General features: G+C 43.5%; 1 protein-coding gene across 3 annotated transcripts in view; it reads left to right on the plus strand.

Annotated features, from left to right (window-relative positions):
- Positions 1 to 24,639, plus strand: part of Tenm4 (teneurin transmembrane protein 4) — a 699,747-nt gene that overhangs the window by 31,952 nt on the left and 643,156 nt on the right. The window lies entirely within an intron of this gene.

A 24,639-nucleotide genomic window follows, 5' to 3' on the forward strand; every position in this document is an offset into this window, starting at 1 on the left:
GAAGATATGATGATGTGTTTTCTAAGAGGTTAGCCCTAGGAAGCTACTGGAAGGTGGAGTATTTACTTAGTAAATAGTCCCTGGTGTTTATGATGCTGTTGTGCTTTTAAATCCCGTTGTAAATAATTCACTTTACTTTCTTGTAAACCAAGTGGAGAAGGTCTGCTTTTCTTACTTACCTCACATTTGAAGAAACCAAGGACTAGACTGATGAGGTGACTTGTCCCAAGTCATATGGGATGAATGCATCAGGTAATTTGGCTTAAGTCCACTGCCAGACATCTCACTTCGGCTGAAGAAGGGCTAGATGGGCACCCCATGGTCAGGGAAGTCACTGATAACTGCTGAACTCAGAGCCTCTTCCTGGGAACATTGCTAAGGCTGTACAGGAGTCACAGACAATAGAGGGCTTGTCCCTTAGTTGTTCTGAGGGAGGCAGACATCTTTGTCATTCTTAGGGTTGCAGTTTCTCACCCTGTTAGTTAACCTTTTCCCCTGACAGTCCTCTAGAATGTTCCAGGGCTCAACTGAGCTACCAAGGTACTGAAAGAACTGAAAAGGCTCTTGGAGGATGCCCTGAGGCTACCATTCTTTTTCATAACTTGACTCCCGAAGGTCTCAGCCCAAAAGGAAGGCTGAGCTAGTGGGGGGCTCTACAGTGTGGTTGCCTGAGCCACATCAGGGTCTGCTGGGCTCTTCTGCAAAGTCGGAACTGAGCTATCAGCTCCTACCGATGTGGACTTCTCTCTTGACAGGGAGCATTTGGTGGTGTTTAACAGTGTTGTTTGGTGGTTTGAACTGTTGCCCAGGGCTTGTCTTTACACGTTAACAGAGCTGAAACAGGGCCATGATCGGAGCAGCCTTCCAGAGTTGAGAGCTAACTCAGGGGAGCATTCCTTCTACAGAGCAAGTCTTCCCCAAGCTCTAACACTACCTGCAAGTGAGATGATGGGTAAGCAAAGGGAAACTGGAAGGCGCTCTTCAGCCCTTGGTGAAAGAGAAGCCTGGGGGAGGGAGAGAAGGGCTGCTGTGGGAGATCCAAAGAGGATGGACCAACGCCAAGCCAAAAGAGACGGAGAACAGGAGGCAGAGCCAGGAGGTGCCAAGGAGCCAAAGAACAGTTTATGCTCTGGAGACTCTCAAGTGTAAAACAGGCCAGTAGTACCTACTCAGAAGTACCTGGGTGGTGCATAAATTATCATTAAACAAGCCAGAATGAAGCCATTCAACACAGTGGGGTACTGCTGTGACCTTCAGCCAGCCGTTGGGGTGTTACAGCATTAGCACCACCTCAGGCTTTGAACTTCATTGGGAGTCCAGCAGAGGCAGTGGGTGTACAAACAATCAGACTCCTTAGACCATGTGACCTCTTAACATAGGGCAGTCAGCCTCTCCTACTAGCTATGGACATTTAAGGGCTTAAAGAGTGGCAAGAGAAAGAAATTGAGAGTGGAAGGAACTTGCTCTTGTTAACTGAATGCCATGTACCAGAAACTCTGTATCTCTCTGTATTCATTGCACGCGCACTATGCATGTTAAGACTATTATCACCTAGTTCAAGGAGGTGCAGAGAAGGCAAAGACCTCTCTCAAATCTGACCTCGTCTAGCCTTAGAAACACATCCCTCAGACCTGGTTGATCCCTGGGCCAGGCAGTGGTGTCCATACTTTTATTCCCAGCACTTGTGAGGCAGAGGCTGGTGGATCTCAGACCTCTATGAGTTCAAGGCCAGCCTGGTCTATAGAGCAAGCTCCAGGATTGTCAAGGCTTCACAGAGAAACCCTGTCTCAAAAAAAAAAAGTAACAAGGAAGAAAGGAAGGAAGGAAGGAAGGAAGGAAGGAAGGAAGGAAGGAAGGAAGGAAGGAAGGAAGGAAGGAAGGAAAGAAAGAAAGAAGATAGGGGAAGGAGGGAGGGAGAATGAAAGGAAGAAAGGAAAGAAAAAGGAAATACATCCCTCATTGATTTAATCCCCTCCCAGACACACCTGAGTCCTCCTTTAAATTTTCTGAACACTCTTAGAAAACTCAATGACGTGTGCAGGTGCCACTACTACAGTACCATTCATCTATGTTTATTCCTAATACCAAGTTCCAGCCTTTTTATATATTCTGCTTTTTTAGGATGAGAGCCTCACAAAAGACTTGTCTCTGTGGCTTGTTTAAAAAATAACATCACCGCATACATGCTTGTGAGTCATGTGTGCATGTGCTCCTGTACACACACAAACATACACACACACATTATCCCCCATAGACAACACTTTGCAGATTAGGCAAAGAAAGACCAAAGGGATTGCTTAATACTTCCCATTTATTCTGTTCAACAACAAAGTACTTTAAAAACCCCACGCAATTACACTGTTATTTTATGATTGTGCTGTAGTGAGCTTCAAACAAATCAGATCCCATCGAGCACCTCTGTTTTGCCTGTAAGTCCTTTCCCAGTAGGCAATGCTGCCTCGAAAATGCTGAGTGCTGGAAAGCACAGCCCTTTCTAATCCACTGGCCTTTGCTCCAATGGGCCTATCTCTCTCATCACCCTGTTTTTTTCTTTTTACCAGCCACTATTTCTCATATCTTTTTGCATAGAAAAAGTAGAGACAGGCCGGGGGTATAACTCAGTTGGTAGACTGCCTGCTTAATGGGCACAAACCCCCAAGGTCAGTCCCCAACATTTCTTCAGGTGGGCATGTTGGTACATGCCTGAAAATCCAACACTTGGAGCTAGAGACAGGAAGATCAGATGTCCAAGGCCATCCCAGATTGAGAAGAGCCTGTGATACCTTCTTGGGGGAGGGAGGGGGGAGGAAGGAAGAAGGGAAGGAGGGAGAAGATAACAATATTATATTGGATGAAACACCACTACCATAAGAGGGCCAAAGTACTCCTTTTCAATGAGATAGTCAGTAACAAAGATCACACATTTTCTCTGCGGATCACTACTTGGTGTTATTAGAAGCCCTGTTTTGAATATAGTAGGTAATTGACAGGTTATATACATAGCCTCATACAGTATAATCTTTACCTGACTTTAGCTAACAGCAGTTTTCTCCTTTAAAAATGAGATCAGATCCTGTGGCTGGCTGAAAGTCACACACAAAAGCATAAAAAGCAGGTGGCTAAACAAGACTGTGATGGGGTCTGTCGCCTATTACAGCACTTGTGTCCATAACCTGGTGTTTCTCAATATGTGGTCTTGAGCAGGCAGCTCTCCTGCCTGGGCTTTGCCTGGAAATGCTAGTCCTCAGGCCCCACCCTAGACCTGCTGAGTGAGAACCAGGGGCTGGTCTTCCCAGTTTCTGTCCTAACAAGCCATCTAGGTGATTCCAATACACAGTAGTATTTGGGGAACATGCCACACCCATTGTACTGATACAAGGATAAAATATTACCTGAGCTGATAGGGTTTTTAAGTTGTCCCACCTTCATAAGAATATAATTGAAGCAAAATAAAAATAAAGCAAAACCTCAAACGCCCCTTTTCTGTTCCACTCTGATTGAATATGCCTTACAAAGTTTGATTGGTTTTTAGCTTGTACCAGCTGTCTGGATTGGTATCGAGGCCTCAAGCCCTTTTACCTGTGTGATCTGGAAAAAAACCGCTTAACCTCAGTGCCAGTCTTGGTTCTTAGCTCTGTCTACTGCAGATGGTAATGATCCTTTATGGAATTCATGTGAGGATTCGGTGAGTCAGAGTCTGCTAAGGTGCTTAGCACAGGGCCAAGTCTACGGGAAGTGCCCAATAAAGAGCAGCTAGATGCTAACCATGAAATGATTAATGTGGCTATGATGGCTCTGATGAGAGCCTAATGAGCTAATGGTTTGGTTTGCTTTTTTGGAAGTGCTGGAGATCAAACTTGGAGCTTCATGTCAGCGAAGTGAGTGTTCTTCCACTTCGTTATACCTGCAGCCTAATCAACACTTTGAAATTTGTCCCCTTCTGAACCTCACTTGCGTTCTGTTGCTGTGACAAACACCATGACCAAAAGCCAGTTGAGTGGGAAAGTGGTTGCTTGGCTTGTTGGTGACAGTCAGTCATTGTCAAAAGCCAAGGCAGGATTTAAGGCAGGAGCTTAAGGCAAAGACCACTGAGGAAGACTGTTTATTCGCTTGCTTCTCAAACGTACATGAAGCTATCATTTTTATACATCTCAGCTACCCAGTGATGGCACCCCCACACACATCAATTAGTAATTAAGAAAATGACCCACAGATTTGCCCACAGGCCAGGTTCTGCTGTCAAAACACACTTCGAGATCTTATAAACAAATATCAAAACAAACTTCCATTTCTCTCCCTGCATATGTCACTGCCTAACACTGAAAAATAAAATCACAAGATCTCAAATGAGGTAGGCATGCAGGAGTCTGGCAGTCTTGGCTTAGCTTTACTGCCAGGCTTAGACACAGCAAAGTCTTCTCCCTTAACTTCTAGGGCCATTTATTCCCAAGTAAATGGAGAAGGTCAGGTCCACAAGTATTTTCCAAAAGGGACTGGTACCAAATGGCTGTCTGTGGTACCTAAGCATGGTATTAAATGTCGTTGAATCACATGGTGATAAAGCTGGTTTCAGTTCCTCTTCATTCTTTGTGATTTAGTCGAGGACAGAGCCTGATACTGGGGCTGGTAGATATTTAATACCTCAGTGACGCTCGCTCAGCTCCCTGTTAACAAAGGCCTGTGTCTGGATAAGGAAGCAACAGTATCCACTTGGTTCCCCTGAAATTTATTCTTCAACTCTTTCTCACTGTCCACATGAGGATGTCTCTTAAATGACCACAATGGGATACATGTTGCTTCTTAAAATAAATTAATTCAAGAAACAGTCAATTGAATCCAAACATTATTAGATTAATCACAGTATAGGAAGCCTGTGGGTGTGGCTTGAGATCAAGAGAGTGGAAGGAGCTTCCTGTGAGAAGCTAGAAGATTGCCTGCAATACTCAGGGTCTGAAGGCTGAGACTCTTCCATCAAGATAGCTCATCTGTATAGTCAAGCCAGGAGAAGGGGCCATTGTAAGTCTCAGTACTGGCTACTGTGATTAGAGCCAGAGTCATCAAAGCATGTATCAACAACCCTACCCCCACCCCACCCCATTGGGGATTCTGGTGCTCACTCTGCAGAGAGTTGTGTGCATATTCTAGAAACTCCCATAGGAGATGACCTTGCTAAGTCAGGGTTCTAGATAAGGACATAAAATACAGAGCACAACTTGAGTTCAAAGCTGCTTATGAAGTAGTGAGAGATTGAGAAAAAGTGGGTGGGCAGAAAAGATCACCTCAACATTATATATATATATATATATACACAGGGGCTGGAAAGCATCCATCTGCCCAATGGGAAGAGTTAGCTATGACATCCAGATACAGAATATTATATAGCTGTTCAATAAGGTATGTAGGGACAATTGTAAGATGTGGAAAACATTCAAGGTGTGAGGCCAAGGGAAAAAGCAATCTGCCTACATCATCTGTAATTAATTTTTGTGAGTTTGATTTTTTTTTGCTAATATGTCTGTGCATGTAGTTATGTAGTGTCTTTAGAAGCCAGAAGGAATGGAATTCCCTGGGTCTGGAGTTACAGAAGGCTGTTCGGCACCATGTGGATGCTAGGGATCAAGCCTAGGTCTAGATATTCTGTTCCTTTCTTTTTTATTGATACAGGGTCTTACTAAGTAGCTCTATCTGACCTGGAACTCACTGGGTAGACCAGGCAGTTCTCAGACTCATGTATCTATGACTTTATTTCATCCACATTGGAGAAACACACCAGTACATTTGTGGATGTTAGCAGTGGTCATTTCTCATGAAATAATGATGTCTATTAAAAATGTTTGTGGTATTTTCTAAGCTACTGGTCTACTCCCTAGAAGAGATACAGGTTAAATCTTACTCAAAAAGCTGGCACTGAACAAAGTTCATTCAAATTTTAATCCTGATGCTTACAAGTCACGCTCCTGTGGGATTGTGATGGTGCGTGTGTGCATGTGGTGCTTAGTCACTGTCACTTCTAGTATCCACAATACTAATGTATGGCTATGGATAGTCTGGATGGCCACTAGTGGCTGTTCTGTGGACCAGGGAAGACAGTTGTGGATGAGGATGGGGGAAAGTCCAGGGGCTGTCTCTTAGACACTGGCAACTGCATGGTGATGGAACGGCTTTCCAATCCAGTTTTACTTGTAAAGCGAACAGGGAGCAGAGTACTGGTAGAGGGGTTGTCTTCACCTGACCACTTCCGTAGGGTAAGCCTCAGTTTCTGTATTTGCAAAATGGAGATATCAACCAATACCCCATAGGGGTGCTATGAAGAAAAAGTGAGATAAAAATATGTGTGGAAATATTTTGTAAACTGTAAAGTGCTGCATAAGTGTACCTGATTATTTCATTGAAAAGACATTGTCATGCTGATGTCTTATCCAGCAACGTTTAGCCTCCCAGGTGACAATTTTGTCATAAATGTGCTCTAGGAACCGATGGTTAGCAGGTCTTTGGCTTTATCCAGGTGGTCCATGAGCTGGAAAAGATGGAGAATTCCCTCACTAAAGGGCCATATCACTTGACTCTATTGACAGCATGTCATGTGGAACTCAAAATTGCCTTCTTGAATGCAGATAGATTGCATCTATTAGTTGCTTCTTGCCGTCATGACCTGCCAGACGGGAAAATTAAATGTGCCTACAAATATTTCAGTATCTGTGCTGTGTGAAGGTTTAATATTCATTTGGAGCAGTGAGTTGAGAGAGGGAAAATAACCCACACCCTTTAGGTTGGGCTCAGAAATTGCTAAGTTCAACAGGGGTTCTTTGAGCATTCACCCAAAGCTAGCATGTAAAGAATGTGTTAAGCCTTCGAAAGAATGACATTCAGCTGTAATATTGACAACTCCACCATTATACATTCCTTAAGACACTACAAAGGTTCAAACTCAGGCAGGAGTCTGTCTATTCCAATGGGACTTAAGGAAACTTGCTCTAAAATAGGTGGGCAGCAGAGCAGCGGAAAAACGTGTTCATGAGATGGGAAAGGTGGTAGGGGAATCTGTCTAACCTTAGCAGTCATCCTGTTAAGATGTGGATATGCACTTACATCTGCATGTGGGACCAAAAGATAGACATCAATGGGCTGGAGTCATTAAAGCCATAGGTATCTAGTATCGGGCTAGGAATGTAGATCAGTGGCTAAACACTTACCTAATATATGTGAGACCCTAGGTTCAATCCTCAGCACCTCAGAAAACAAAATTAAAGATGAGAACAATAAAACAAAATGCATTGAGTAGTTACATGGGAAACCACACAGAAATGACTTTTAGAAGTTATGTTATACAAAGATAATTTCATATACATCTTGTTACTGCTATGAAAATAATTCTATTAAAGAAATGAATAGCCAATGAAAATGACTTGTAAAGTGGATGTTGTTGTTACATGTCGATAATTTTAAGTGTCACAAATTTTCAATGTTTTTAGGATGCTGTCATTGTCAATTTTATATCAATTTTATATTCAGAAATTAGTTGGTGCCTTCGTTCCCCTAACCCTGTTTTTTTTTCCATACTAAGGTCCTAAATTCCTCAAGCCTGACTTCTCCTGCCCCAGGGGTTAACAGAAACCTATCCCCCTTGGTTGCCGAGGGACAGCTGTGTTTGAAATGGGGACTGCCCTCAAGGAGCTTACAATCTAGCTGGGGGTAGATGACTTGCACTTGAACACAACTAGACTGTGAGCTTCTAGAGGGCAGGGGCCTTACCCTAGTCATCTCTCTGCTCACTCTGCACACCCTCCCTGTGGGACATCCTCCATCCCCATGGCGCCAACCACTGCCTGTTTGCTGAGAACTCTGTAGGCCTGAACTGTCTCCTGAGCACTGACTCCAGCTCTACAGTGTCTCCAGGCTCCATCCCTGGTTGGGATGCTCCATACCACTGCTGCAACCGAATCAGCAACGTGCAACTCAATGTCAATTACTTCTTGAGGCCAGCCCTGGCTCTTCAGTTCCTGGGCTTGGCCTTCAAAGCAAAGATCCAGGGTTATTGTTTTGGACTGAGCTCAATGTAAAGTGCTTGTGTTTAATGTTGATTAAATTGGAACATCTTTCTCATTGTATATAGACTGGTTAAATAGGTAGGTTGAAAATTAACAAAGAAATGTTCTTGGAATGTATCAGTTATTGTCTCTAGTGATTAAAAAAATTGTTTATGCTTTAATTTTCTGATAATGTGCTTTCTTGATGTCCTGTGATGACTATGTGTGAATTTTATAACCAGCAAAACTAACTCATAAAAGTGGCTGAAAAGTGCTTCAGATAAGTGTCATCTTCTTTGGAAAGTGTCTTTTACTTCTTAATATCCCACATGGAGTCTGAAGCTCTGTTTTGGCCTTTCTCTGTTAGGGGAACTTGTGTTCTTTGTATAAATCTCTTCCCCCTAGAATGTGAGCTCCTAGAGAGCAGAAGAACCATTGACTTATTTGTTCATTTCCCAGTGCTTAGCACAAGGCCTACACAAGTAACACCTTAATGCGCGCTTAGTCTTTAAAGGAAGAGGGGTTGTAATATATGACTTCTATGAGTCACTTGCCTTTACTTCTGGATACTCCTTTGTTATGATTTTTTAGTCTGCTAGTCACTGACTTTTAAATCAATATTTTAAATTGTTCTAATCTATGTTAAAGACTTCATAAATGCCTATCAAGCTCATTCAAAGTGAGGTCTGGCATGTTAGCTGCTCTTTTAAATCTATCTTGGGTAACGTGCCCCCTACCTGAAACCTTAGGCATAAAATTCAGGACTGCAGATGACAGCAGCTCATGGGAAGATATATGTCGGAGTAGATACAATAAGAGAAAAATGACAGTAACCAACTTTAATTCTGTGTTACTCTGTACCAGGCACTGTGCTACACAGCAGCATGCATCATCCTTGTCCCCTTTCCCCTACGAGATAAGTATGGTTATCATCTCCATTTTGTTCATGAGGAAACTGAGGCTTGAGGATGCATTTGATGGGGAGACTAGTATTTGAACTTTGGACTATTTTATTTAATCTTCAAAGTGCACTGTGATGTAAGTAGTCTTAACTTTTCCAGCTTAAAATGGTGAAATCAAAGCCCAGGGAACAAGTAAGGCAGGCCAGCCCATGTATCGCTTTTGAAATGATGGAAGAAGTCGGGAAGAGGGATGCTTGGAGAGAGTAGCCCTGTTCTAATGTTTGTTAGATAATGTTTGTTAGATATGCTCTGCCCTGAATGCACAAAGGTCTCCTCCCAGGTTCACAGTGCTCCCGAAGTTGGAAGGGATTTGTTCCATGGTTAGGCAGTGTTCTTTAAAGGAGTCTTTTGTGGTTTAAAAAAATAGCTAAGGACACGTCGCAAGGACTGGTGAGAACCCGTGTAAGGTCTGTCTCCATGGTGGGAATTTAACCATTTAGTATCAGCTAGCATAGAGAATTGTGGTCTGGAGAGTGTGTGCACGCATGTTTATCTCCTGGGTATGTAGCCAACTAATTACAAAATCAGCCAACAAATATTTATTCAAGAAGTGACCTGATAGTTCTCTCATTTGCTGTCTGTTTAAGGAAGGGTTACTGCCTTGGGTAGAGTTTGGGCTAATGAGATAATAATAATTACCACTTATTGAGTGCAGGTTGCATGTCAGGAACTTTTCTGGGCACTTTCTTATACACAATTCCAATTAATCTTCACAACCTGAAGGAGGAAGGTTTTATAACCTACTCTTGACAGAGGAAGGAACTTACAGAGTTGGAATGGCTCGTTTAAGGTCTCAGTAATTCAATCCAAGCAAGTAGAAAGAGCCCAATTTGACTCCCATCTGTCTCCTCAGATCCACTTTCCCTATCCTTTCTGTTTGGTGTGCAGGGTGCCTGTGGCTTAGGTTTATCAAATTAGCAAACATCCTTGGTGGAATGGAGTCAGTCTTTTTAAAATCTTGACAATTTTTTCCTAACTCTCCACCATGCTAACTCCACTTGACAGCAGCTAAGACTGATTTGATGGTTATATGCAAATCCTATAAAGGGGAAATAAAAAAAAAGTTATAAAATTGCCCAAGATTTTCTAGCCATTCAGCCACTAGCTCTCCCTGGCACAGACAAGAATGTGGTCCTTGGGAGGAGCCCAGTGATTCCCCAGACACATGCCCTTAGCACATTTTACTTCCTAGCTTCTATAGAGGCCAACTGCTTGTACTCTCTAGTGACCCTTAGCATTCTCTGGGGTCACCAGGATGTCCTTCTCTGTTGTCCATGAGTGGCAGCAAGTGTTTGTCAGGAAAGGAATTAACTTTGGACATCAAATACTGAAGATAATGGCTTAGCTCAGGAAAGTGTATAAAGGAGCCTAAGTTTGGCACATCTGTACGGTTCCCCAGTAGCCATGTGGCATGGAGTCACCTGGTTGGGTGAGGATCCTGATGCTCTTCTGACCAGCTCTCTGACCATTTTTACGTCTCCAAGCCCCCTGGGGTTGTGCCCCTTGTGCCATATGTAAAAGACAAATGTAATGAAAAGAATTTGAATACAAGATAAAGTCACAACAAAAACAAAAACAAAACAGTAAACACACACATTTACTGCCTGGTATGTGTAAGGCTTCCATGAGTTTGATGTCCTTATCCATAGACTTAGCCTTTATCATTTTAGCTCAGCTTTTCCTTAGCCCTTGGGCTGTCCCTTTTCAATGCCTAAAGCCAAATCCTGTAACTTAGTGTAACCAGAGTCTGTCCTTTGAACTGGAAAGCTCCTTATAAGGCTCCCTTGTTCTTGGCTAGGCTAATAAGCCCTCAAAAGCAGTATTCAGGAAAAAAATACATTGAGAGAAAGACCTGGGGATGCATCTGAGTGATAGAGTACTTGTCCTGCATGTGCAAGGTCCTTGGATCCATCCCCAACTCTGCAGAAAGCAAAAGGAAAGGAAGGCAAGGTTGAAGAAAGGAAATCAAGAAAAGAAAGGAGGCAAGAAGGGAGGGGAAGGGAAGAAAAGTCAAGGTTACTTTATCAGTGGGGATGACTCAAGTTCCCCCAAGCATTGCCTCATAAAGAACAGCTTTCTCTGTCTGCCTGTCTGTCTATCTGTCTGTCTCTCCTGGTAATTTAGTTACTGAAGACACTCTCATCTTGGTTTGAGATGCATTGGCACTAAGGGACAGAGAGCAGAAAGGGCTGTGGAGCCCCAGCAACCCTACCTGTAGGTTTTAGAAGAGGGCACCATGAGGTCCTGTTCTGGGAGACACTTAGAGGAAGGAGGCAGACATTTAAGCTTGGCCACCATGGGGTTTTGTGCCATCACCTTTGCTCACCCTCCAATCAGAGCGGTCATTTGGCAGCTATTTCTTCTACCTGGAATGGAAGGTCCTTGGCAGCAGTATAAGGAACTGGCTGCTTTGGGAGCCAGAAAGCTGCAAATGGTGAGGCCATTTAGCTCTGGAGACTATAGAGCTTCTGTCAAGGGTTCCTCTGCTTCAACTGTTAGAGAGACTGGCTCTTGAGTAGCCTCGGTCTATAAGGGACTTTGTATGATATCTGTTTTCTCCTCTCTTAAGGGGCAAATCAGTCAGATACTTCTAGAACAAGAACTAGATACATAAAGTATAATAATGCAAAGATCATGAGAGGTAAGGAGCTAAGGTGAGGTGAGACACAGATTAAGGAAGCAATGTTGAACCCAACCACCACACAGTTGGGGGAAGGCCTCAAGGTTCATGAAACTGAAAAATGTTAGCAAGCTAATGAGGGAACACTTCAGAAAAGCAGTCCATGAATCTTCCAGATGTGTCAGCCATGGAAAAGTAGAGATGAAAGGCAAAGATGTGGTCAAGGTGGGGAGGTCAGTTCTGAGCAAACATGGGAAAAAACCTAAGTCCTTAGGCTAACTGTAAAGTACAACCAGTACTGTTGGTCTGCAGTTTATAGATGAGCAAGTCGAGGCCAAGTATTTCTCATTAGCTNTGTGTGTGTGTGTGTGTGTGTGTGTGTGTGTGTGTGTGTGTGTGTGTGTGATAAATCTTTGTGTCCAGAATGGGCCTCAGATATTGAAAGTGAAGGATGAAAATCTGAATCTGTCTTTAACTCAGTTCCCCAAGGCCCATGTTACTTGTTCATTTGTGGAATAGACAGAGTAGTAGATGGTGAGAGAGAGAGATGAGAGGAATTTTGGAAAAGCTCAAAATGGGCTTTTGGACTTGATGCTGTAGCCACTTGAAGTCACTGTAAAGACCCTGAGATGTGAGTGATGTGTTGCCTGTGGCCTTTTCTATCTTATGTGAGGCTGTCAAAGCGGAGCTGGTGACAGATTTAGTGGGCCATCTTTCATCTTCCTACTGTACTACCTCCGAGCCCATATATGCCTGGCCCTGCAGAGTCATGCATCTCCCAGGTGCAAGACCTTGTTCAAAGTTCCATCCTTGTGCATCTTTTACCTCGTTGTCTTCCATGCCTGCCCTGGAACAGAATGGCTGTTCAGGCTTGCTTTGATCTATCAGTTTTACAAAATGTGGTCAGGACCTATAGGACTGCATTTCAGGAATATCTTGCTATCAAGAGGTCAGAATTGATTGATTTGGGACTAATAAGAAGGATGGCCAGAGGTACATTCAGGAGTTGTGGGTATGAGTTGCCCCTTCCTCTTAAGTTTGGGCTCAGATCCTCTGTTATGGTACTTCTTGTAAGGCATTTTGGTTGGTAAATTTGTTAGGACTTCTATTTCAAGGACTTACAAACTGGGCATATTAAGAACACTTGGAGTGACTCTGTGGTTTGTCCCTATTTGCATAGCAAATCCACAACAGAGCTCAGAACACCTGTTTTTCAGCCCATCTGCCCTGGCTATGCCATAGGGAAAGGAAGAGAGGATGAGGGACAAGGCCTGGACAGATGCCTTTAGGATTCAAGGACACCAAACATTATGGTCCAGAGGACATACGGAAACATCATATGTATTCATTCTCCTTGAGACTGTCCTTCACTGAGGGAGCTAATGCTAACAAACACACAGCCATCCAGGCTACTGATGTCACCTGCCACTTCATTACCCATCAGTGGTCAGCAATGACCACGATTACTAAATTAGCCATTGAAGCCATTACTTCATTTGCCTTGCACCCTCTGCTCCTAAGTTCACAATATATTCTGTCCGACCCGATGTCAGCACCCATTTTCTGTGACCCAGCAGGACACCTCTGTGAGCCACCACCACAAAGAGAGAATGAATGACTATGGACTAAGGATAGTAAATGAGGCCATAGAATCCCTGCCTTATCTCTGCATCCATCATCTCTGTATCCATCATCTCTGTATCCCTCATCTCTGCATCCACCCTGCAGTATTCCTGGGCCTAAGGCGTGGTAGATGTTGGATGGCTTTAACTTCAAACCTGGCTCTTTCTGTTTGAGTACAGTCTATAGAAATCTGGGCTGCCTATAAGTAAATGTTTGAAATATTAACTCCATAAAAAAGAGGAAAGCTGATTTTATTGCTTGGATCTCAACAATATATTGAATTTTTTCAAAGAGAAATAAAAAGTCATTCAGTTATGGGCAAACACCAATTTTCTGTATCTTTTGGTTGAAGGGAACAATAGGAGTGATTACAGCTGTCCCATGGAAATAATAAATGCATGTCCTCAATCCATCATCCAGTGCCTTGGGGTCAGATATGTTTGGGAATCTGTGTCTTTGGATGTTTGAAGGGAAATAGGTTGCATATACTGTATATTCTATAATACCCCTGGTGGAGTCTGGGGCAGTGTTCTATAATCAAGCCTATTAATTTTTCTGCAGGAAAATGTCTGACTGTCACACTAAGTGGGAAAAATAAAGACAATAAATAGCCACATCACTGCAGGTCAGGTTTTGCCATCAACTGAGTTATTAAAAAAGAGAGAGAGAGAGAGAAGGAAAGAAAAAAATCCAAGCAACCTTTTGGTTTCAGAATTTTTGGAGTGTCAGGCTTGATAAGGGCCTGTGGCTCTCAATGATTAATACCGGCTACTTTACTATATAAACCCATACAGAGAAGATGATTGCCTGTGTGCTGCTGTATAAATCAATTTTCAGTAGTTCATCAAGTTGTGAAGACCTCAGACATGGGGCTGGGTGGGGGACTTACTACATGTGGCATCGCCAAGGACTGAATAGATCAGGCGTAGAAAGGGTGCTGATAAACCCTGGATGGATACATCCCTTGGCAGGCTCCTGGCACTGCTCCTTGACCCCAGTTTGGGTTGATTTACTTAGATCTGAGTAACTGGGCTAGTGGGAAAGAAAATATGAACAGGGAATAAAAGGAACTATAAAACAATGGCAATAGCTTACACTGCTCTGGCTGGATCTTTACGACAGCTTGGTCCTGTGACTGACATCCTACATACATGCCACTCGCTGAATTCTTAAGACTGCAGAACCACTGAGCATCTGTTTTTGTAAATGACTCCCTGAGGGTAGCACAGCTAGTTAGTTGCAGAACCAGTTTTGGGACTTCAACATTTTGCTTCCTGAGTCTATATTTGCAACTCCACTGCATCCTTGTATATGTACACTGAAGCCAGGCTCCAGTGAGAATATGGACTAATAAGGAAGAAGCAACGAAGTAGGTAGTAGTGTGCATCATTGAGACTGAAGTGAGCACTCCACATTGCCTTATGCACTTCTCTCAGCAATTCTAGAAAGTGCAATCCACCCCTATTTTCCAAATGGAAGAACTGTGCTGCAGGACATGTAGGGCTGGAATTCAAACCCAAGACCTCAGGGATTTGGCCCCAGGAGCATAAATGAAGGTTTGGGGCCCATATCACAGATACCAGGTGGCGTTCTGACAACAGTTAGGAGCCACACAGCAATCTTGGTGACTCCTCAAAACAGTGAGAGGGGAATCGACACTGAATCTTTTCCTGACTATGTATTGTCAGCCAAGTTCCAGCTCTTTTCTGCCTCACTGCTCCTTTCTGTAAAATGGGGACTGTAGAGTCTACTTGATTGTTGCAGGGGTTGGCACCGAAGATGATTTGGGGGAAGCAAATGGTATTAAAGTACAATCGCTCTTTTATGCGATATATGCGATATGTCTACACATAGAATTACCGGGAAGTGAACCAAGGGCTATTTGGAAGAGCACATAGGGCCTTTTGGAAGGTAAATATATGAAGAAAAGAGGAAGGTGGACTCTTGTTTCCGACTGAACATGCTGGATCAAGTTCACCAGTATAAACCTGCCAATAGATAGGCTAAGCCAGAGCTTCTCTGTATCCTTCTGTACCTGGTTTGTACAAGTCTTTGGGGTAGCAGCTATAATAACAACCCCTGTCTTCCTATCACGTGCTTGAGGCCTTCACATCTTTATAAACTACCATGATGGTGCTACTGGCTCTGTCTGCTATTAGTAGCCCTAGCAAGGTCTCTTGGACGTCCTCTTGCCCTTTTCTCCCAAGTCTGCTGGCCATCGCCCTGAAGGTTTTTGCTGTATCGCAAACCTCTGACAACTGGCTCCTTCGCCTGCTTCATCCCCACTGTTCCCAGAGAGCCCCTCCCTAAGCCAGGGCAAAATGATGACGGTATTGTTTTCCTATTCATTTCTCTCTTGATTCGCCTCAAGTCTGTCCCAGATGGTTGTTTAGAGCAAATCCTTACCATGTTTCTTTGTCTCCTGCTGAAAATAATTCAGTCACTTCCTATCAACTTCAGCAGGAGTCAGCAACTGTTGCTGTGAAGGGCTATATTGGGCCCTTCACATAGTTTAGGTTTCTAGTCCAATGAGAAGTGAGTATACATTGAGCGTCACTAACCCCCCATTCTGAAATGCTCCTGAACCTGAAACCGTTTGAGTGACAACCTGACACACCACGTCATATAATTCACTGGAAACAGATTTTGTCTTATAAAAATAGTTATTTAAAATAGCATGTTAAATTCCCTCCATGCTGTGTGTATATGGTGTATTTGAAATATAAATGTTGCCTTTAGATGTGCTATTTCAAAGGTATTTTATATATACAAATACTTCCAAATAAGAAGAAAGGTCAAAAATCTGAAATACCTATTTTTGTATGTGTGTGTGGTCTTTGTATTCATGTCCACACGTGTGTGTATGTGAGTACACGGGCCTGTGAGAGTCACAATGTTAAGATAGGTTATCTTCTTCAATAATCCGCCATCTTAATCTTTGAGACACGGTCTCTTTATTGAAGTCAGAGCTCACTGATGTAGACAATAGGTTAGTCTAGCAACCTTGCTTGTTCCTGAGGTCCCCTGTCTCCACCTTCAGAGCACTGAAACTCGGAGCACTGGGTTGACAGACTCATCAGTCATTTACATAGGCTCTGGGCATCAGAACTCTGGTCTTCATGCTTCCTGCTTGGATGGCAAACCCTTTACCTGCTGAGTCATCTCCTCGGACTCTGAAATACTTTCAGGCTCAAAATTTTTATATTAGAGGTGATCGATCTATAGTTACTAATACAGTAAGGGGGAAGATATATTTCTACAAGTCTTTTTTTTTTAAATTTTATTTATTTATTATATGTAAGTACACTGTCGCTGTCTTCAGACACTCCAGAAGAGGGAGTCAGATTTCGTTAAGGATGGTTGCGAGCCACCATGTGGTTGCTGGGATTTGAACTCCGGACCTTCGGAAGAGCAGTCGGGTGCTCTTACCCACTGAGACATCTCATCAGCCCCCTCTACAAGTCTTGTATTGATGAAATTCATTGTGTAGGGAGCACTGAATACATTTTGTTTTCAAAGTTTTAATTTTAAGCTAAAATATAAAAAGTTACATGTATCAGTGGTTACCATGTGACATATATTCATATATATGAATACGTAGATGAGAAAGGAATTTAATTCAGATTAGACATGTACCTCATATACATAGCATTTCTTTATGATGAAAGTATTCAGAATTACTTTTCTAGCTTTTTGAGATGGAAACTACTTAGCCGGTTGTAACTCCATACCCCTGGACCAAGCTCTCCCCATCCTTCTCTGCCACCTGTCCTCAATCCAGCAACCGCCATATGTAGGTTCTGCTTCATGCTTTACATCTGCCGATGAGAAGAATTGAGCTTCTTGGGTATAAAATCAGAGTTTGTTTAATTGGTGTTCATGTCCCCTAATATTAAATTCATTGCAAATATTTCACCAGTGAAAACCATTCTGAGTCCCACAGGCCACACAGAAACAGGCTTGGGCCCAGGGCTACAGTTTTCTAGAATAACCTGGATGATTCTCAAACACACTGATGATGGTACCTGCACCGAGGCCCACATAACAAGCAGCCTAGGTATCGGGATTGTTTGAAAGCTTCCTTGTGTTGCCAGTACTGAGGACTATAAGCCCACAGGACAGACTCTGTGGGATACCTGCCCTGATCTCACAGTGACAACCTCATTTCTCTTGGCTCTGTTCTGTCAACACAAGCTAATCCTTTCTTACTTGGAGGTCTTGCCTATCCTTTCATACAGGGCTGCCCACATCTAGCTCTCCATTCATCCTTTCATACCTCCCCCAAAGGATGAAGAATGTTTTCCTTTTTTTTAAATTCCTTTTTTAAAGATTTATTTATTATTATACATAAGTACACTGTAGGTGTCTTCAGACACTCCAGAAGAGGGAGTCAGATCTCATTATGTATGGTTGTGAGCTACCATGTGGTTGCTAGGATTTGAACTCAGGACCTCTGGAAGAGCAGTCAGTGCTCTTACCCGCTGAGCCATTTCTCCAGCCCCTGAAGAATGTTTTCTTGGCAGATAAAGGATGGAAACACAAGCTAAGTTGGTGAAGGGACTGTTCTTATGTATGCCGGCAGCCCACCGCCATCCAGGAAGCCCATCTAGTATTATGGCGGTCAGGAGCCATAGGCAGTAGTAGGTTTCAAGTTCCTGGTAATCAGGAGTTTATTTTCTGGGAAGCTCATGTTTTCTGTGACTTAGGCCTTCTCTCATCAGAACCTTGGCACTTGTTTTAAGAAAACAAAGTTCGTTTTTTCTTGGTTTCTTTTTGGTCTTCAAAGAATTTCGCTATTGAAAATAAGCCATGTGTGGTTAAAAGGAAAGAAAGTGTGACGCCACATTGGCATGCAGTGGCCACGGCATTCTTCCTGCAGTCCCGGTGCAATCCCCAACAGCAGTGCTTCTGAACTGAGCCCAGCTGAGGCCCACCCTCAGCCTCAACTCAAACCTGAATGCTGTGCCTGCTGCTTGCTTCTGTCCTCTCTGGAAGTGGAATTGTCCCTTCCATTGGTAATGCTGAACCTCCCAAGAATGCTGTCCCAGACCCATGCCTTCTTTCATCCTCAAGATGGTGATTTATGCATAATTATTTTGGTTTGTGTTTGTACCTTTTAAAATGTGAGTAAGAGAAAAAAGACTAAGTGTCCAAGAACCCAGATCATCAAAAGATACTATGATGTTCCAACAGGAAGGGGAAGAGGGAGGAAGCAGAGGAAGAGGAAAGGAAGGCAATGTCTGCAGCATGTAGGCCTAGGAATCTGTAAATATATGTCATGGGAATTTTCTGTTTTAACCTGTACATCCCAGCAAATGAAGGGAAGAAAGAGACATATTAAATGTCCTGCCTAACTGTCCAAGGTTGGTTGGTTGGTTTGTGTTGGTACTGGGAGTGTGAGTGTATGTTTGTGTACAGACTTTTCATGTATTTGTACTAAACATGAAGGATGCTCAGCCCAGTGTAATGTGAACCAGAACATTAACCACTAAATGGACATTACCACCTCCTGAGATCTTTCTTCTACCCTGACCCAGGCTCTGGCTTTCTAACTTCCTGGTAGGTTAACTTCTATCCAGATATAGAACACCATAGTTTGGCCAGTTTTGTGATGATGTAATGGAATCATAGAGCATCAGTTCGGATTGTCTATTTCCATGCCTTGCCCTGTGGTTGTTCCTTCATTATCAACACAGTGTAGCATTGTCTCTGGCTTTATACAAGGTTGCTTTCTACCTAGAGACATTTGCAAATGGTGCTTCAAGAAGAGTTAGTGTGTGAGCCTTTAGGTGCTATTTTGATTTTAGAATTAGAGTTTCTGGGATACATCCATGCCTCTATGCATGCTTGCATGTATGCATACGTACATATATACATTCAGACACATGCACATGTGTATTGTTTACTAGTTTTTCTCAGGTACAGACCAAACCCAACTCTCCAGTAGTGTGGTCTGATTGCCTTGCCCACTCCAAGGACACACATTCCCTAGCATCCATTACTTCCACTTTTGCTATTCTAGGGATCACAATATTGTGTCTTATTGTGGTTTAGGGTTCCTTAGTAAGTATCTGATGGCTGGGAGCACCTTTTACAGGCTTACTGACCCTTGAGATCCTCTTTTGTCAAGTGCTTGTTTATGACTTCCTTTTTGAACAATGAACCACACAGTCTGCTTCTGGCTTCTTATTTGTTTATTTCTGGGAATTCCTGGTGCACTTCAGTATAAATCCCTTATCAGATATGCTCGTCTTCTTCAAGTTGGTGCCTTGTTTGAGTCTTTTTTCCAGTTGCTATAATAAAATACACAGACAGAGGCAACAAGAGGGAGACCAAATTTATTTTATCTCAGAGCTCATGGTAAGGACATCAAGGCAGCATAAGCTTGAAGCAGCTGAGCATTTTGTATTCACAGTCAAGAAACGGGGAGCAGAGAATGTTTGGGCTTAACTCATCTCTTTTTATACAGCCCAGAATCTCAATCCAGGGAATGGTGCCACCCAAAGTACATGAGTCTTCCTACCTCAATCAATACAACCAAGATAATCTCCTACAGGCAGAGGCACAATGCATACCGATTCTAGAGCTCATCTAGGTGACAGCTGAGATTAGCCACAACTGGGTTTTTGACAGGGTTTCTCTAAATAGCACTGGCTGCCCTGAAACTTACTCTATAGATCAGGGTGGCTTTGAACTCAGAGATCTACCTACCTCTGCCTCCTGAGTGCTGGGATTAAAGACGTGTGTTACCATCATCTGGTTGACACCTCTCTCTCTCTCTCTCTCTCTCTCTCTCTCTCTCTCTCTCTCTCTCTCTTTCTCTCTCTCTCTCCATTAATTTATTTATTGGTTTTACATCCAATCACAGTGCCCTCTCCTCCCCTCAAATAGCCCCTATCCTATTCTCCCCTCCTCTTCTCCTCCTAGAAGGGGGAGGCCCCCTGGGTATCACCCCACCCTGGTTAAGTTACTGAAGGACTGGGTACATCCTCTTCACTGAGGCCAGACAAGTTAGAAGAATGGGATCCACAGACAGGCAACAAATTCAGGAAAGGCCCTATTGCAATTATTGGGAGCCCTCATGAGGACCAAGCTGCACATCTGCTACATATAAGCACAGGTTGCAGTGGGGGCTAGGTCCAGCAAACATGTTCTCTTTGGTTGGTAGTTCAGTATCTAGGAGTATGAGGGTCCAGGTTAGTTGAATCTGTTGGTTTTCTGGTGGAGTTCATATCCCCTTTCGATCCTTCAATCCTTCTCCCAACTTTTCTACAAGACTCCCTGAACTCCATCTTATGTTTGACTGTGGGTCTTTACATCTATTTCCATCAACTGTTGGATGGAGCCTCTCAGAAGACAGCATACTCCTGTCTGCAAGTATAACAGAGAATCATTAATAGTGTCAGGGATTGGTGCTTGCCCATGGGATGGTTCTCAAGGCCAGCCAGTCACTGGTTGGCCATTCCCTCAGTCTCTGCTGCATCCTTGTCCCTACACATCTTGTAGGCAGTGCACATTTTGGGTCAAAGGTTTTGTAGGTATGTTGGTTTCCTTATGCTTCCACTGGGAGTCTTGTCTGACTACAGGAGGTGGCTACTTCAGGCTCCCCATCTCCCACTGGAGATACCCTGCTGGAGTCACCCCCATAGACTTCCTGCTGTTCCCTTCTCGGATGCTCTCTTAATGGTACCATTTGGTAAATAGAAATTTCCATTTTGGTGAAGTTGAGTTGATAAAATTTTCTTTATGCTTAACATATTACAGCATGATTAAGAAAACTCTGCCTATTTTGAGCCCATAAAGAAGTTATGTTTTCTCTATAAAATTTACTTTTCTGCCATTTCTACTTGGTTCTATGGCCCATCTGTAATTGGTTTTCCTTTAGAGTGAGAGATGGAGGTCAAAGTGCAGGGTCTTTTGCATATGGATAGCTAACAGAGTTAGAAACAGCTTCTGGGAAGAGCCTCTCCTCCCCTGCTCAGCAGAGTCCTCTCAGTCACACACAGGGAAACTGCACCTGTGGGTCTGATACCAGCTCCTACAGCCGAACATTTTGGTAGAGTGATCTAATTCCTGAGTGTAGCTTCTTTTCATTGTTCTGTTATAGAATTAGAGTCATCGACTCAAGAACATGTTAAGGATGGAAGGACCTCACACACGTCACTGGAGTAGGATTATTCTGTGTCGTCTGATTGGGACACTTTCAAAGTAAAACGTGGCAAATGAGGGTTGGTGGGTGGAAGCATAGGGAGGGTTGGAGAGAGGTGAACAGGAAGTCCTTGGCCCTAAGAGGGAGGTGTAGCGAAAAGTTCTGGTCATGGGCTGTAACCTTTGAAAAGTTCTAAGAGTTTAACCCCAGAGGATGGGGGGAAACACATTTTCATTTTCTACAGCTGTAAAATAAAGCAAGCCATCAGACAAGGAAGTATTTGTTGAATAAATGGAGTTTATAACAGTTTGATTTTAATGAGCGTGCATAATTTGTACTTAGGGATTATTAGCTCTTCAAAATCATGTTGTAACTGGGTTATTAATTACATTTTTTGATTACAGGAGTTAATCCATATATGCTCTTTTCTTAATAGGGGATTACATTTTTGTAAATGAGGTACATAAATAGAGCAGTTAGCAGCCCAGCTTCTTTTGGTTTTCTATAATGGAAATCTCAGTCTACTGTTCTGAGTGGACATGATTAACCATCTGCTGTAAGTTACCCAAAATGCTGACAGTGAACTTAGTCTTGGCTGAACATTTGTATCATGAACAAAAGCTTCAGCCATAGATTCTTGTTTAATCAGCCCTGAGAGTAACCTGGGCTTTGAGACTGAAGAGAGTTCTTCAACAAACTCTAATAATTGACCAAGGTGAAAATCATAGGACAAGGTCAGGTTCATTCAGTGGTGGGACTTTTCTTCATTCCCTACATACAGTACCAAAGTGGACCCCAGATCTGTCCCCTGAAGCCCACAGCATTGCTCAGTGACAAGTGGCTGTGGACCGGGCAGGGAATTCCCACAAATGGCTTTCCCTTACATACACATACTCCAAGGCCCAGTTCCAGGAGAGGACCTGGGAGGTATAGGAAGAGGGTTCCTAGTGTGTACTGATGTAGTAGTATATTAGTGACAGACTTATACTGAAACACTGAGCACAGGAACAGTAGCAAGGTGAGGGTAACAAGAAGACAGGGATGCAAGTATCCCTAGATAAAGGACACTGAAAAAGGATCTGTAGCCTAACTCAATGCAAGGTTGATCCCAAATAGAAATTTCTATGGTTGTTGAGTGAATTCAAGAAGCATCAGGGTGACTTACGGTTCATAGAAGAAACCCTGACTAGGAGGATTCGAACTCAGGCTCCCGAAAGCTCATGCCTGTGCACATCATATTTGGAGTTCAATTGTCCCCATCCTACGCAGTGTAGTCAGGAGTCCCATGGATTCCTGAGTCCCCATCTCAAGTGTATGGCTTTTTCATTCATTATTCATTCATTCACTTTACATCCCAATTTGCATCCCAAATTACATCCCAATTGTTACCCCTCCCTATTTCCACCCCTCACACAGTTCCTCCTGCTATCCCCATCCCCTTCCCCCATCCCCTTCGCTTCTGAAAAGGTATACACCTCCGTCGTCCCCCAGCTATCCCCCTACTGTGGTATATCAAGTCTTTGCAGGACTAGGCATATCATCTCCCACTGAGGCCAGACAAAGCAGTTCAGTTAGGGCAACAGGATCAACAGGCAGGCAACAGATTTGGGGAAACTACCCCATTCCAGTTGTTGGGGGGTTCTGCATGAAGACTAAGCTGAGCATCTGCTATTTATGTGCATGTTGGGGGGTGCTATGTCTAGCCTGTGTATGCTCTTTTGTTGGTGGTTCAGTCTCTGAGAGCCCTCAAGGATCCAGGTTAGTTGATTCTGTTGGCCTTCCTATGGTGTTCCTACCCCTGCTGAATCCCTCAACCCCCCACCCCCACCCCAACTCTTCCATAACAGCCCCTGAGCTCTATGGGTCTCTGCATCTGTTTCAGTTAGCTGCTGGGTGGAGCCTCTCAGAGAACAATTATGTTAGACTCCTATCTGCAAGCATAACAGAGAATCATTAATACTGTCAGTGATTGGTGCTTGCCCATGAGACAGGTCTCACATTGAGCTAGTAGGATACTCTTTTCTTAGGGTTGACAACTTGATCAGGGTTTGGCACAAAGAATGGTCTGAAGACCTTTTGGATAAGTGAATGAATTATTGGAAAACAATTTCTATTATTTGTTCTCATATTTTGTTTATCAGGGATGTAGTCAGCATAGATGTAGTTGTTGAACCCTAAGGTAGAAGATGAACACCCCCTCCTTCCCACAAACACACTGTGCTAGAAGGGAGACCACAGGAACAGTTGTAATCCTGAGTCCCTGCCTCTCTCTAATGCCTTCTACTGGCCAAGACCAACTAAGTGTTGCCAGCTAGGGGACCAGAGTGGTGTATCTATCTACTAGGTCAACCCAGTCTCTGTGATAGGAGCCAAAACATGAAGGTAGAGTATGGCAGGGTCACGGTGGCCACAGTAATAGCAACACATGCATGAAGTGTCTGCTGCAGTGACAGAGGGAAAGTTAAGAGACCCAGTGGCTGCATGTCCTCACTCCCGAACCCTGACTATTACAAGCTGCATGGAAGTAATTAATACCACATCCAGGAATTGAATCCCTGGACCCATAATTACATGTACAAGAATTTTTAAAGATGTGATGGCAGTGGTTTTAATGTCTCATAAATATTCCTCCAAGGATCCTTGGCACAGAGAGGAGTGGTTTTGCTTCTCAGGCAGGGAGCCAGAACAGCCTGTCCTGGAGAAAGAGCGGGAGTTCCTTCTTCCCTCTTACTTTGGCCAGAGCTTTAAGCTTCACTGAGAGCTTAGCCTGTGGGTTCTTCTCTACAGAGCCTCTGTACCTTGGAGTCCCTTGTAACCTGTCTCTCCAGACTGCTGCCACGACAGGCACAGAGGCTCCCTGTCAGTTGTGGAGAGTTATGCTGGGAAGAGTTTCCCAGGAAACTCAATTTGTGTGCCTACATTCTGGTCTGAGCATGCACACAAGGTAGAGGTTTTTATTCCCTCATCTGCAGAGGGCAGAGGAAGGAACTAGAAGGTAGAAGGTATGCAGTAGTAGGCCTGTGGAGATGATTTGGTGGTTAAAGGGCTTGCTATACAAATAAGCAGACCCGGGTTCACCTCCCCAGAAACCACACAGAAGCCAGGCATGGCAGTGTGCTGAAACAGTGAGCTTCAGGTTCTATGACATATCCTGTCTCAAGAGGGAAGGAAGGAAGGAAGGAAGGAAGGAAGGAAGGAAGGAAGGAAGGAAGGAAGGAAGGAAGGAAGGAACAGAAGGAGGGCAGCGAAAAAAGGGAG

Source organism: Mus caroli, chromosome 7 (assembly GCF_900094665.2).
Source record: "Mus caroli chromosome 7, CAROLI_EIJ_v1.1, whole genome shotgun sequence".
In the NCBI taxonomy this organism is placed as follows: domain Eukaryota; kingdom Metazoa; phylum Chordata; class Mammalia; order Rodentia; family Muridae; genus Mus; species Mus caroli.